Source organism: Haemaphysalis longicornis, unplaced genomic scaffold, assembly GCF_048455015.1.
Source record: "Haemaphysalis longicornis isolate Haplotype H1 unplaced genomic scaffold, Haemaphysalis longicornis Haplotype H1 scaffold_2, whole genome shotgun sequence".
NCBI classification, from domain to species: Eukaryota; Metazoa; Arthropoda; class Arachnida; order Ixodida; family Ixodidae; genus Haemaphysalis; species Haemaphysalis longicornis.
This window is the reverse complement of record NW_027526295.1, coordinates 269,452,248-269,464,828: the sequence shown is the minus strand read 5'-3', so window position 1 is coordinate 269,464,828 and position 12,581 is coordinate 269,452,248. Positions and strand designations below refer to the sequence as shown.

The 12,581-nt window shown below is 47.9% G+C and overlaps 1 long non-coding RNA gene across 1 annotated transcript; it reads left to right on the top strand.

Moving 5' to 3' along the window:
• The first annotated feature begins 10,105 nt into the window (after positions 1–10,105).
• On the top strand, positions 10,106–10,424 carry LOC144167781 (uncharacterized). Its single transcript, XR_013322114.1, has 2 exons — positions 10,106–10,216; positions 10,362–10,424. It is a non-coding gene; the product is annotated as an uncharacterized LOC144167781 (long non-coding RNA).
• Positions 10,425–12,581: the final 2,157 nt, after the last annotated feature.

Below are 12,581 nucleotides of genomic sequence, written 5' to 3'. Positions count from 1 at the left end.
CGCACTTGGGAGGTTGGGCATACGTCCGGTCGATGTCCTGTGCGCCAGCACATGGTGCAGGCTTCTGTCTTCCGTCGGAACGGTTGACATCGGCAGGCAGCTCCTCGATATGAGATGTGGTATGGTATAATAGTGACGCCGAACAGTATTTGTTGTGGATGGCTGTTGTACTGCCGCAAGCAAATCGTAACTCGTGAACAGCCGTTAGCTCCCGATGCCAGCTGTCATCGACAGTGGCCAATCAAAACGCTGTTACGGTGTTTACGGCTGTTACGGCTACCTTGGCGTTGAGCTTTTAAAGACTTGAAAAACGACGTCACTAATTTTAGATCGAGCTGCCTATACTGATTGGGTCAACTTACAGTAAACTACAGTTGGGGAGCCAGACTGGTCCTGTCCTCGTACCGTCATTAAGTTTGTGCGCGTTCTCCCACGCAGCAAAGAAAAGAAACTGCAATTGTTGTGTGCCGGGGGGGGGGGGGGGGGGGTGGAGAAGGGGGGTGGTGGGGGGGGGGGTGCGCGCATGACTCACATTCTGGAGAGAGATGGAGAGAGCAAATTTATTCGAGAGCTGAAGTCCGAGCCGGAGAGTTATGAGTCCTCGGAGGAAGGGGATGCTCCACGGTCCTCCCATGGTGGAGGGCTTGACGGAGGGGCACAAAAAGCTGCAATGTAGGTGGAGGCGCGGGTTCTATTCCCATGCTGCTCCAAATCCACCCGACCTCCTTTTCCTGTGCTCTCTTTTTACCGTCGCACATTTTAGGAGCTGTTTCTCCGCTACAGACGACAATGCCGTGCGTCTGCGGCATTCAATGGGCAGCTGCACGCTCTAGGGTTATAAACACATCGGTAAATGCGCACTTTGTTCTGACCTGGATCCGAGCCAGGGCCTTCCAGACTACTACATAAACCACTAAGAACAACAGCACCCGACCGGAGATAGGGTTTCGGGGGTGTGAGTAGGTGGTGCACAGTGGCACGATGGGATGGCTTAGGAAGTGCACGCGTCTTGTAGTGCTTTGGATACGTCATGTTGAACAGCAGGCGAGCTTAAATAAAAAGGTGGCTTAACAGCGAAGCTCTTTAGCAAATAGTTATTTTTCCGTGTCCGCAGTTAAAAACACCAAGAAATATCCGAGCGCGCGCACGTGAGCGCGGGCCTCGCGGCGGCTGCGCAGTGTTTAACAAAACGAAGACAATGCCGAGCGCTCATGCGTGCGTGGCTCGCGACGACCGCCTCACGTTACTGGCAGTAGTAGTAGTAGTAGTAAACTTTATTTGGTGAAAAGGGGTGAGGGAAAAGGGGGGAGAGATCAAGGGTGGGATCCAAATTCCAGGACCCCAGAAGCTATTTGGCCATCCCTGGCCCTACTAAGCAGCGCAAGCTGCTGTGCAGGGTCCGGCGTTACTGGCGCACGTTTTTCCAGCCAAGCATACCCGCTTAGGGAGATTGGAAAATATTTAGGCGACCAACCGGCTGTCAAAAAACAAAGAAAATGCTGAGTGATGGTGTGTGCGTGCCTCGCGGTGACCACCCGGCGTCCCCAGCGCACGTTTGAAAGCCAAGCGTATACCCACTTAGGGAGATTGTCCAAGATTACCTCTCCCCCCACCCCACACACACAAAAAAAAAAAACTCCTGCGTTCGCCGTAATCGTGGCAACACTTGCTCGGAACGAGAAAGGCACGTCATAGAGTACGCCCCTCCAAGGTGAGGTCCAATATGATTATCACTTCCGGAGAAATGAAAGAACCGCACACTTATAACAACAACGCTGAAGTAAATGTCGTTACGGCAGCGAAGAAGAAGCAAATCGTCTGCAATGGCGGACTTAAACCTTCGTGGTTTAGTCCGTCTTACGCGTTAGTGTGAGGTTCCTTTATTTTTTAGACCTCGGCACTTAAGTACCCGCTCCGGTGGTTTCGTGTTGTCCCTCGCCGACGGCCTCGTTGTAATCAAGAGAAGAGACCCCCGAAGATAGTGCGAGCAAGAAAACGGAGGGTGAAAGAACGGCGAAAGTGTGAGGGGGAGGGCGGTATGCCAAGGCCGTGCGAGACATGCTCCCCAGCGTTGTAGCGCTGGGAAGAGTATACGTTCGCCGTCGTGCGTTCGCTGTTGGCGCGATCACTTCCTGAGACGAAGAAACTGCTGCCCGAGCAGAGGCTGAGCGCCGCCGATGCCGGTATCTAGAAATGTGCGTTGCCGAAGCAGCAGCTATGCGCCATCGCCGAAAAGAATCCAGTTCATGCTGTGCGCAAATTTCACATTAGGAAGTATTTGTAGTCTTCAGCCAATTTTTGTTCCATTATTTGATGCCTCTGTGATCCCACCTGCCACGTTATTTTCGTTTTCCCCCTTAGCCTGTTGCTCCCAGTACTTGTGACTCCAACTGTAACTGCTCTTCAAGCGCATCAACTTTTCTCCTTTCAGGTATTATGGCCAATCAATATTCTACCCCAAGACCTCTATCGTGTTTTCTCATTTTTACGTTAATCGTCCCATTGTCGCTTTTAGAGGCAGCGAAGTTCGACGAATGCGGCCCAAGACCAGGCAAGTTTTGTTTCCGTTGCAAACAAGCAAAAACAAAAACCGTGATAGGGTTGCTCACCGAGAGTGTGCGAAATGGCCTCATTTGTTAGTTCTTAACTCTTAGAGGGTAGATTTTGTTTCGCAAAGAAAAAAAAGAGAGGGAAGAAACCGTAACTCCATGCTAAAATTTTATTGAGGCCTGGTAACTTTCGCGGTCATATATATAGAATACACTAAAAAACAATGCCTCAATCTCAGGAACCCTGGCAAAGCAAAGTTGTTTACACAACCTGCTGATGGAATTTGACATCATAGATTATCAGTGAGCAGATAACAGGACCGGTAACTGGCGAACCTAAGCTTAAAGAACACAGGGGAGAGCTCCCACTTGAAACTGAAGCACCCTAAGCTCTGGAATGTAAGCAAAACAAAAGAAAACCACTGGAGCAGACGGGGTGCGTAGCCATCATGAAAATAAATTGAAGCACGCAAGGCAAATGCCGCAACGAGCTGACAGAAACTCCAAGCCACTTTAGTGCAATAGATAAAACGGTGAATTAGCTACTGCCTGAGTGCAGCTTGCAATGTGCTGACCTTGAAAAAAAAAAAAACCACGTGATGCGAGAACATAGAGATAATATACTGACTCTAGAGGGAAAGCGCGCCGCTGAACCAATGCATTGGAACCGTACGACACATAGTGGCAGACATGATACAACGATTTGAAGGTTACCAGCAGAGCTTTTGCTTACTAAAAACAGCGAAAGCGATGGGTTGTAATCTGGCAACGTGCTAGTGTGGCGTTTCCGAGTCCGGCCAGTCCGGCTAGCGAAGCATGCCGGGATTAATTGTAACATGGCGGACCGCTGGCGAGGCGGAATTTTGTGTAAGCGGCGTCGACAGCATTGGGTAGTTTATCTCCTTAGGTAGGTAACCGACGTGTTTTCGGTTTAGCGTGTGACTTATATGCACTGAGACTATTTGAGCAAGATGTGGCAACGCTCACACAACACTTTCGCGCAAGCTCGAATGCGACTGATCGCATGCGCGAGGACGCCAAGGGCTCAGCTGATCCGTACTGGGGCGCACAGAAAAATGAATCTCCGTCATGATCTCCGTGCATTTTTGCGCTGTGCCGCTTTATTTGCCATTCGGTGACATTTTGCGAGTGGCTCAATGCTTTTCAAATGAAATGAACTGTGACTTTATCTGGGTGGGAAACCTTTATTGACAAAAAAAAAAAAACGTTATCGCATGGGCCAACGCTGATATTGCCGGTGAGTCGCTGCCCTTTGAAGCACAGGAACGAAAGCGCGCGGTCGATCGCAGGCCAACGGAGTGGCAGAATGCATGCCAAGGGAGTATGCGAAATACAGACAGCGGCGTGTCCCGTTTCCCTTTCTGTCTGTATTCGTCAAGTTCTAGCTGCTTTCCACTACTTCAAAGGGAAAGCTTGCGGGACTGAATGGGCAGTATTGAATGGGCAGTAATTTGCCGCACAGAGCGCGCGAGGAGAAAACATTGACGCATTGTGACTGATTAAAAAAAAAAACCGCATTTCGTTACCATGTGTTCGTTCTACCTTCACGAACGTTTGTGCGAAAGTTCGAAGCATGGAGAGCTGTATGAAGTTCCATGAATAAAACAACTGGAACCGAACGATTATAAAAGCTCCTTTTATTTCTCTTCCAACGGAAACGATCGCTGGCTGCATCTCCGTAGCCTGTAGTGAACTTGCGGTAGTCAAGGTCAGATCGGAATCACTGTTCCGGCGTCAATTCAGGGGCAATAGATAAGGTGCTTAACGTGAAGAAACGAATGACAGCCTGGCAAGCGCCCGGGGCGGCACTTGCTCAGCGCGGGCATCCGAGTTGTACCAGTTTTACACGTTTTGCACGCACGCAGATCTGAGCTGGAGACTGCACACACACACGGCGCAAGTCAGGCGCAAGGGTCTGGCCACTCCCTATTAAAGAAAATCGAAACCGAAACTGAACTACGCCCTTACTCTTTGTTCAAAAATTAGAGTTTAATTATACTAAAAGTTTTTTAAAGAGCTAGTTTTAATTACTGAGGCAATTATTTGTAACAATTCTGCTTCAGTTCTCTGTTTTAGTTAAATAATTACGGAACAAATTTTTAGAAGGCTGAATACCATTGATCTGGCAACCATGGGAATTGCATCATGTCAGCGCCCACGATTCGTACGGTCTCGGAGCTCGCTTTACCCCCCTGTGCGAGAGGGTGCACTGTAAACAGCAAGATATATATTATTTATTGTGATCACCAGGAGACAGAAGAAATTCATTCGTATCTGCCACCTGCCAAACAATACCGGCAGCAGTTTGCGGCTCGAAATATTTACCACGCCATTCTTTCTATAACCGCACGGCAATAACCCAGTGAAACGTGTTTTGGTGGGAATCACGGCTCGCCGACAAACAGGCACACTCGCGAGATGGCACACTGCTTATTGAGCACATATGATCTAAGTGCGCACTGTCACGCTGCACAACCGTGTGGGAATGTTCATGAAAACACATATACCATCGCATTGATTGCTACGTCCGAGAAACATTAAAATATAAATGCAAACTACGTTAAAGGGCTACTGAAGGGCTTTTAAAATCGGGTAAAAATTTATTTTACAACAATTTAATTGGTAAGTTTATGCTTGTAAACTGTTTTCCGGCTTTTTAAATGCAGAGCATTTCAGTAACTCACGATGTCACCCGCGTTGACGTCCGTAGTCCGCACCGCACCCCTCCCTACCATATAAAAAAAAAACTATCCGGCGCCAGGTTTCGACCCCTCGACCCTGCGGGCAGAACGCAATGTACATGATGCTCTACCCACTGCGCCTCAAAGCCGACAGAGAATGGAAGCTTACGAACGCGCCTTATATCGTTGACTCATTCAAATTACTGCTGACGAGCGCTCTCTCGTCAGCAGTTGCCACAAGTGCAACAACATTAACGTAACGCAAACTACTTAACGTCGTGCGCCCCCGGAAATGCTCTGCATTTGATCGTGCCCCTCGCGAGGGCGATGTTTCACTGCGTCTTCTCTCGGTCGCGGGACCCGTGGCGCCATCTGGCGGAGGCGCGGCACAACTCGTAGCACTTTCTTTGTAAAAGCGCCTCGAAAGCGCGGCAAATATGACATAGGGATGACGCGCTTTCGAGGAAATCCGCCGACGCGGCTGCTTTGTGTACAGACTCGGCGGCGAGCGTCCCGGGATTCTGGTGCCGACCGAACCCCATTTTTTTAGCTTGGGGACAGCGGTATTAATCGATAAACTTGACCCTACGCGCCGCCAACTGCTCACTCCCGCACCGCCGGAAGAGCGATAAACCGAGCGGCAGCGACCGGAATTAACGTCATATTGAGAAGGCGGGCAGTGACTTGCGAGGCCGCTTCGCTGTTTCCCCGTTTTCTGGGCGAATTTCTGAATTAAGCAGGCGTGTAATCTATATTTTATCGGCTTCTACTGTCTTAAATGCCCTCCGCGTGGATTTGTAGCTATATTGCTACTGTGTTTTTGATGATGATGGTTAGAGTTTTTTGGTGCAAGGCTGCTACTGTGTTTTTAACGATTCCCGAACACGGCTCCTAGATACTAAAGATTTCGTATACCCGAGCGCCCCTGGCTCTGCGTTCCCTTCACGAGTAGTACGGGCCGGTCGTCGGGTGCTATGTGCTTCATACACGAAGCGGGCGCAAACAAATACGGAGGTGACCCACGTTGCCGATCCATTATGGGATTTAAAAATTTAGGCGACCGAAACTCTCTGGGTTTCCCAAACGTTTTGCTCGTTTTCCCGATCAGCATTGTAGTCTATGACGACAGCTTAGATAAGTATGTAGATTGCGCATGCCGTTAACAAGAAATCAAGCAAGCTGGAACGCATGAAGCGTTTTCTATGCGGGAAAGCGCTCCGTACATACGCCGGCCGTGCATGCCCATACGGCCCACGAAGCGGCTCGAACCGTGCAGGCTGCAGCAGCAACCTCTCGTCGCTGCTGTCTGGAATCAAATCAGTCGCGAAAAAGGGGGGGAAACGTGCAAGAGAGTGGGTGATAATGTGGTAAAATGTTGTGCTATGGATTGTCATCAGAGGTGATTTTAAAAACGGTGATCAAGCGGTGATTCGAAGCCTACACTTTTCTACGCCGATCGGCCGCGGAGGCTGGTCGACGGCGGCAATTGTACATGCCTGAACACTCGATGCGGCGAGGGGCTGAAGGATGACGCTACCTGCACGTAATAAACACTGCACCAATCGCTAAAATTGCAATCAACGTGAAAATAAAGTTCCACGTGTAAGAAAGGGCCTGACAGTGGGGAAAAACTGTGTTATGGATTGTCATTCGCAATTGTAGAGATAGCACCATGCAAGATGGCAAGTTGGGCGAGTTGGTGGGTTCGTGGTGTCCCGGATGCGGCTCCTGGACCGGATGGTATTACAGCCCACATGCTAAAACTCTTGTTCAACGAGTGTCCCGACTCACTGCTACAAGTGGTTAACCATTCCCTACAGCATTCATGGGTTCCAATTGAGTGGCGGCTGGCAAAGATCGTCCCCCTCCTTAAAAAACAAGGTCTTGGATACGCGTTAGATAATATCAGACCCATAGCCCTCACATCTAATTTTGTAAAACTAGTAGAAAGAATCTTGCTACATCGAATTGAAAACATTTTAGAACGCGAGAACGTCTTGAACCCTAAACAGATAGGATTCAGGCCTGGCTGCTCAATTTGGTCGGCCCACATTGATTTGGAGAGTCGCATTCAGCTGGCACGCCAACGTAAAGAGGTGGGCGTGTTGGTTACCCTGGATATTGCTAAAGCTTACGATAGCGTTGAATACCAAATTCTTTTTGACACAATACAGCGTTATCATTTTCCAGACTACATTGTTTCATGGATTGGCACTTTTTTGTCGGATAGAAAATTCTTTTGTTCACAGCAGGGCCTGTCCTCTCCAATATACAGTCAAACTCGAGGTGTTCCCCAGGGCTCCGTTCTCTCTCCCGTGCTGTTCAATATTTTAATGAGCTCGGTTCCGGTAAATCCAAACATTCAGGTGTATATTTACGCGGACGATATTGCTTTTTTCACTTCAGACAGGGATATACACACGTTGTATCGGCGTATGCAGTCGTATTTAAGCGCCTTAGAGGCTTGGCTGGATGGCCTTCGCTTGACCCTAAATGTGAACAAATGTGCTCTGCTTCCATTTCCAGTGAGCGGCCCAGTCTTCATATCTCTTAGTTGCCGGCAACAGGACATTCCTCAGGTCAATTCCTTAAAATATCTGGGTATTTTGTACGAATATACCCTCAATTGGCGTCCACACATAGATTACATTACTACCAAAGGGGCTCGGGCCGTGTCATTCTTGAGAGGGCTAAGTCACAAAAGATTGGGCATGCGTCGTGACACCCTACTAATGATTTACAAAATGTACGTCCGACCAATTCTAGAATTTGGATGTGTGCTATTCTCCGGGAGTCCCCACTACAAACTTCGCCCGTTGATAATGCTCGAAAGACAAGCTCTACGTTTATGTCTGGGTCTTCCCCGTTATGTACCAATTAAAATTCTATACATGGAAGCCCGTATTCCTCAATTAGCCTCACGCATGCATGCCCTCACCGTAGATGCATTTTTACGAGTCATGGAATCGCCCATATCCAGGCCGCAAACTGCCTTCGTTACATGGCCTTCATTGTTCTTCGATAGTTCATGGCCGCGATTCAAACATCCACAGGCGGTCTTTGTGCAATCTCTGCTTGGCCCATTAAATGTGGCCCTCTTGTCGGCTCCAGTACTTGACAGAGTGTCGCACTTCGATATTTCTTTCGATGAAATCTTTCCCTCTAACGCGAAATTACTCCCTCTGAACCTTTTAACAGGCCTCCTACAGGATCATCTGAACGGTTTCCCATTCCACGCCATTGTTGCAACCGATGCTTCTGTCCGGGAGGAGAGGGCAGGCGTAGGTATTTTTTCTCCCGGTCTAGATTGGGCCTTTTCCCTCCGGCTCCATAACTTTACTACATCTTTCCACGCAGAATTTCTCGCAATAGTCTTGGCCCTTCGTAAGCTTGGTTCTTCGAAACGACAGGCAATAATTCTCACGGACTCATTTTCTGTTTGTTCTGCCCTTACTTCTTCAACTTCATCCCCCCTACGTCGAGTCCTTGCATCTTTAGCGCCTTCCTCCCTTCGTGAACTTCGTCTGGTCTGGGTACCTGGACATGCAGGTATCTGGCTTAACGAATCGGCGGATGCTCTGGCGGGAATGGCATTGGGCGGTCCAGTAGTGGAGGTTCTGCCGCCCATTTCCCTCGTAACTTCGGCTCGCTTCTGTAGGCTGTGTTTACTCCAAAGTCTGCCTGATTCTACCTACGACGACTCGGAGCTCGAGCACCTCCGGTACTCATGGAAGTGCAGCATAAGCCAGTCGCGAGCTTGTGAAGTAACCCTCACTAGCTTTCGCTGTCGCGTGCCAAATTTAAATTATTACTTGCACCGCTCTAATCTGGCCCTGTCGCCGTTATGCGCCTTTTGCAAAGAACCAGAAACAATCGACCATTTCTTCTTCTCCTGCCGACGGTTCTCCTCGATAAGACGAAGATACCTAGAAAGTACATGCAGCCGGCTAAACCTCCCGCTGTCTGCTACAGTTATCTTGTCATTCGGGGCGAAGGAACTGGGATTCTGCCAAGGGGATCTTTGCAGTGCGTTGCACTCATTCATCCTGTAATCAGGCCGTCTGCCGTGCTAGACAGTATTTAGCTTCATTGGATTTTCTTGACAAGAATATGCGCGCCAAGCTCACTGCTTCGTCTGTACCACTTTCTTCGTGTTTCTTACTTCCAATTTTCATTAAATGGTGTTCGTTGTTACCTTTTTTCTTTCTTTCTCTAATCTCCTTACTTTTATTTCTCTACTCATCTACTGCTAATCCATCCTAATAATTAAAAACTTTTTCTTTCCCTTCAAAAATTACCTAATTTTTTTCGGTAAGGCGCCCATTTCCTGGCCAATCCCCCTGAGTGGGTACGCGCCATTGAACTGGAACCACCACCACCACCACACAGCGCTGCAGAGATAGCAGCGACCGAATATCTAGCTCGATGCTAAGCCTAAAGTTCCCAACATCCGGGCTGTTGGGGAAGATGCTATTCTAAAACTCGTTGCGCGCGAGTGTGTTGCGGTTGGGCTCGTATAACTTTTGAGGGGCCCCCAATGATCGGTTGGCCTATTGGAACACTCCGTATGTGCAGCAGTGCCAAGACTAACGTTCCGCTGACCGGCCACGGAGCCGCCCGGTACCAGCATCTCCGCCCGACTCTGCGACCCGCGGCGGCCACATCGCTGGTGCCTGCAGCGAAGGTTACTTTACCTTTGGGAGGGTTACTTCACCTTTTCTAAATTTTCTTTGTTTCACTTCACTATATGCGTTTACTATACGAAGTAGCAAGCCTGGCCGTCAGTGAGGCTACATCTTCAGTGTTCGTTACAGATTTCCTCTCTCCCTCTCTCCCTTACCGTATTCCACTGACGCAGGAATAGTGACCACTGCCAAAGCTGCTTCTTTGGGGGCGTCGTTGCTCGCAAAGTGTGTACGCAGCGTTCTCGTCCGGCACGCGATCAAGGCGGAAACTCTCTCCAAGGTAATTCAAGTTAAGGAATCACCTTCTTGGAATTTTCAAGGTATCTTTCAATGTACGCACACAGCAGAATCGCATATAAATGTGTTTGCCCGTAAATGGACTTCCTTTTTATTTACTTTATGATAATGTACACCCACGCATGCAGGGGTTTTCACAGATCTGTGCAGTGCTGCAGTTGTGCAGCGCGTACCATGACAACTTGCCGACGGTGAGCGCTCATCACATTACATTTGAATTGATTTTTTTGCTCCTTGAGATTTCTTACACATAACCTGCCTACTATTGGCGAGATGGGGCCGAACTTTTCTTACCAGCAGCAGAAAGGTCTACCACGTGGTTGAAGGCAAGCCCCAGGCGAGCGAATCCCCCACCGATAATCAAAAACAAGAAAGGGGTATGGCTTTGACTCCAAGCTTTCTCTCGTAGCAGCCAAAAGAAAGAGTCACAGCCCTAGATGAATTGGCCACAAAACCATCTTTCTAACGCTGCTAGAAAAATGCAAGCAGAATGCAAAAGTATAACCGAGGCAGAATACAAGTTATTCAAATGTCGACGCCCTCGACCCTCAGAAAAATATAAACATGCGGAGAGTATACCAACTTTAGCAACACTGCATACGCGGCTCCCAATATCAAGCAGGAAATAACACTCCATTGTGTACGACTAACAAAAATAAAAAAACGAATAAGTCTATTGATTGAAGACGGTCGAATGAAGCTGATTTCATTTTCAATTTCCCCTTTTGGGCTTGCCCACTTCTATTTCTTTTTTTTTTTCGCTTGCGGACAGATGTATTAACTATCTTCCGGTTATTACTCTCCGCGAATGCAACCAGTGTGTTTCCTCGGCTATTCAGATGAGGGATTTCAAATTTCTCCAGTTAACGTTTAAGAAATAAAATTCTTATGCGAGGAAATGCCGATAAGAGCAAGACATGGTTCAGAGACCATGAGGATAACATGATCGAAATCATTGTATTCTATATGAAGATATCGCTAGAAAAATCCCGATAGCTTCTCACGCAGGGCTTGTAAGAGACAGGCTATATCAGGAAAAAATGAGGCGTTATTTGCTTAAAGAAGCGGAAGAGAGTGAAGAATTTCAGGGAGAATTTCGAATGGACATTGTTCGATACAACTCAAGTATTCCTTTCAGGTGCTCGTACCAGCACATGCGCTTTAAGTACGTTTGTATTGAAAAGCCCAAACATTATGGCTTTAGGCTTTTTTACTAAAAGGCTTTTAAATAATTGTGTTTTTATTATACAAGGCAATTAGGCATTTTAATAAATACTCTACATGGCTCATGGACATCAAAACAGCGAATTGTGTCACATGCTACAAACACACGTTCCAGGTGGTCCATTTTTGGAACTAGTAGCCTCCGAACGCTAGCCCATTGAAAAGGCTTAAAGGGCCGGCGCAACTGTCGGAGACCAAGCAGACGACGTCGGCAAATCGTACGTAGGCGTGAGGCGTCCGCGTTATTGGCGCAGAATCCGGGACCGAGGAAACATCGGTGGCGACCTGTGGCCGTCCAGACTCCAGACGGTGATTGTTTTGTGCTCTCTGCTTAGCGTTGCTCGATGTGACGTATCACGACGGTGAACGAGGTCAGGATTCCAATGCATAAATACCAAAAACAACAGCTATCCCCTGAAGAGCTATCAAGAGCTATCCTTTCTAAACGAACCTCCGACAAGTTGATCGCGCAGTATGGGTGCGCGGAAATAGGAGGCAAAGTTATTATGTGAGAAAGATGGCACGAGATGCAACGATATCCAACTTAGACCAACGCCACTAAGCAGACGCAAAGCCAGCGTTAAGACGGATGGGTGGGAGGCTGAGATTAGGGCGGAATTCTTTGGATACTTTAGATACACATGTCATCCTTCTGATACAAAAGGGCAGCACGTCATCACCGCCTTTACGGCTCTTATACACAACTATCTGCTAAGGCTGCTGTCCCTTCTAGGGGTTCCTGCACATCCAATCAAAAGAACATCCATTGTTCACTTTTTAATTATTAAAGACGATAGACTTTCCTGGGCTACTTAAACGCAGAAATTTTGGTATTCCTGCATGTCTGTCTGTCTGTCTGTCTGTCTGTCTGTGAGTTGATTCAGCCACCGAGAAGAAGCGTAAAAGAAACTGCGCAATAGTCTTATATACCCACTGCCAAATCTAAACGTCTAAGTCCGGTGTTAATGTTCATACTTGTCAACATTGTCGAACAAAAACAAGACGTTACGCAAATATAAGGCATAAAATCAATACATGAGTGGTATTTGCACTGTTCCTTTATTAAACAGTATACGGATGCTTGGTTTTTGCGATAGCAAATAAAGTATTATATAAATTGCAGA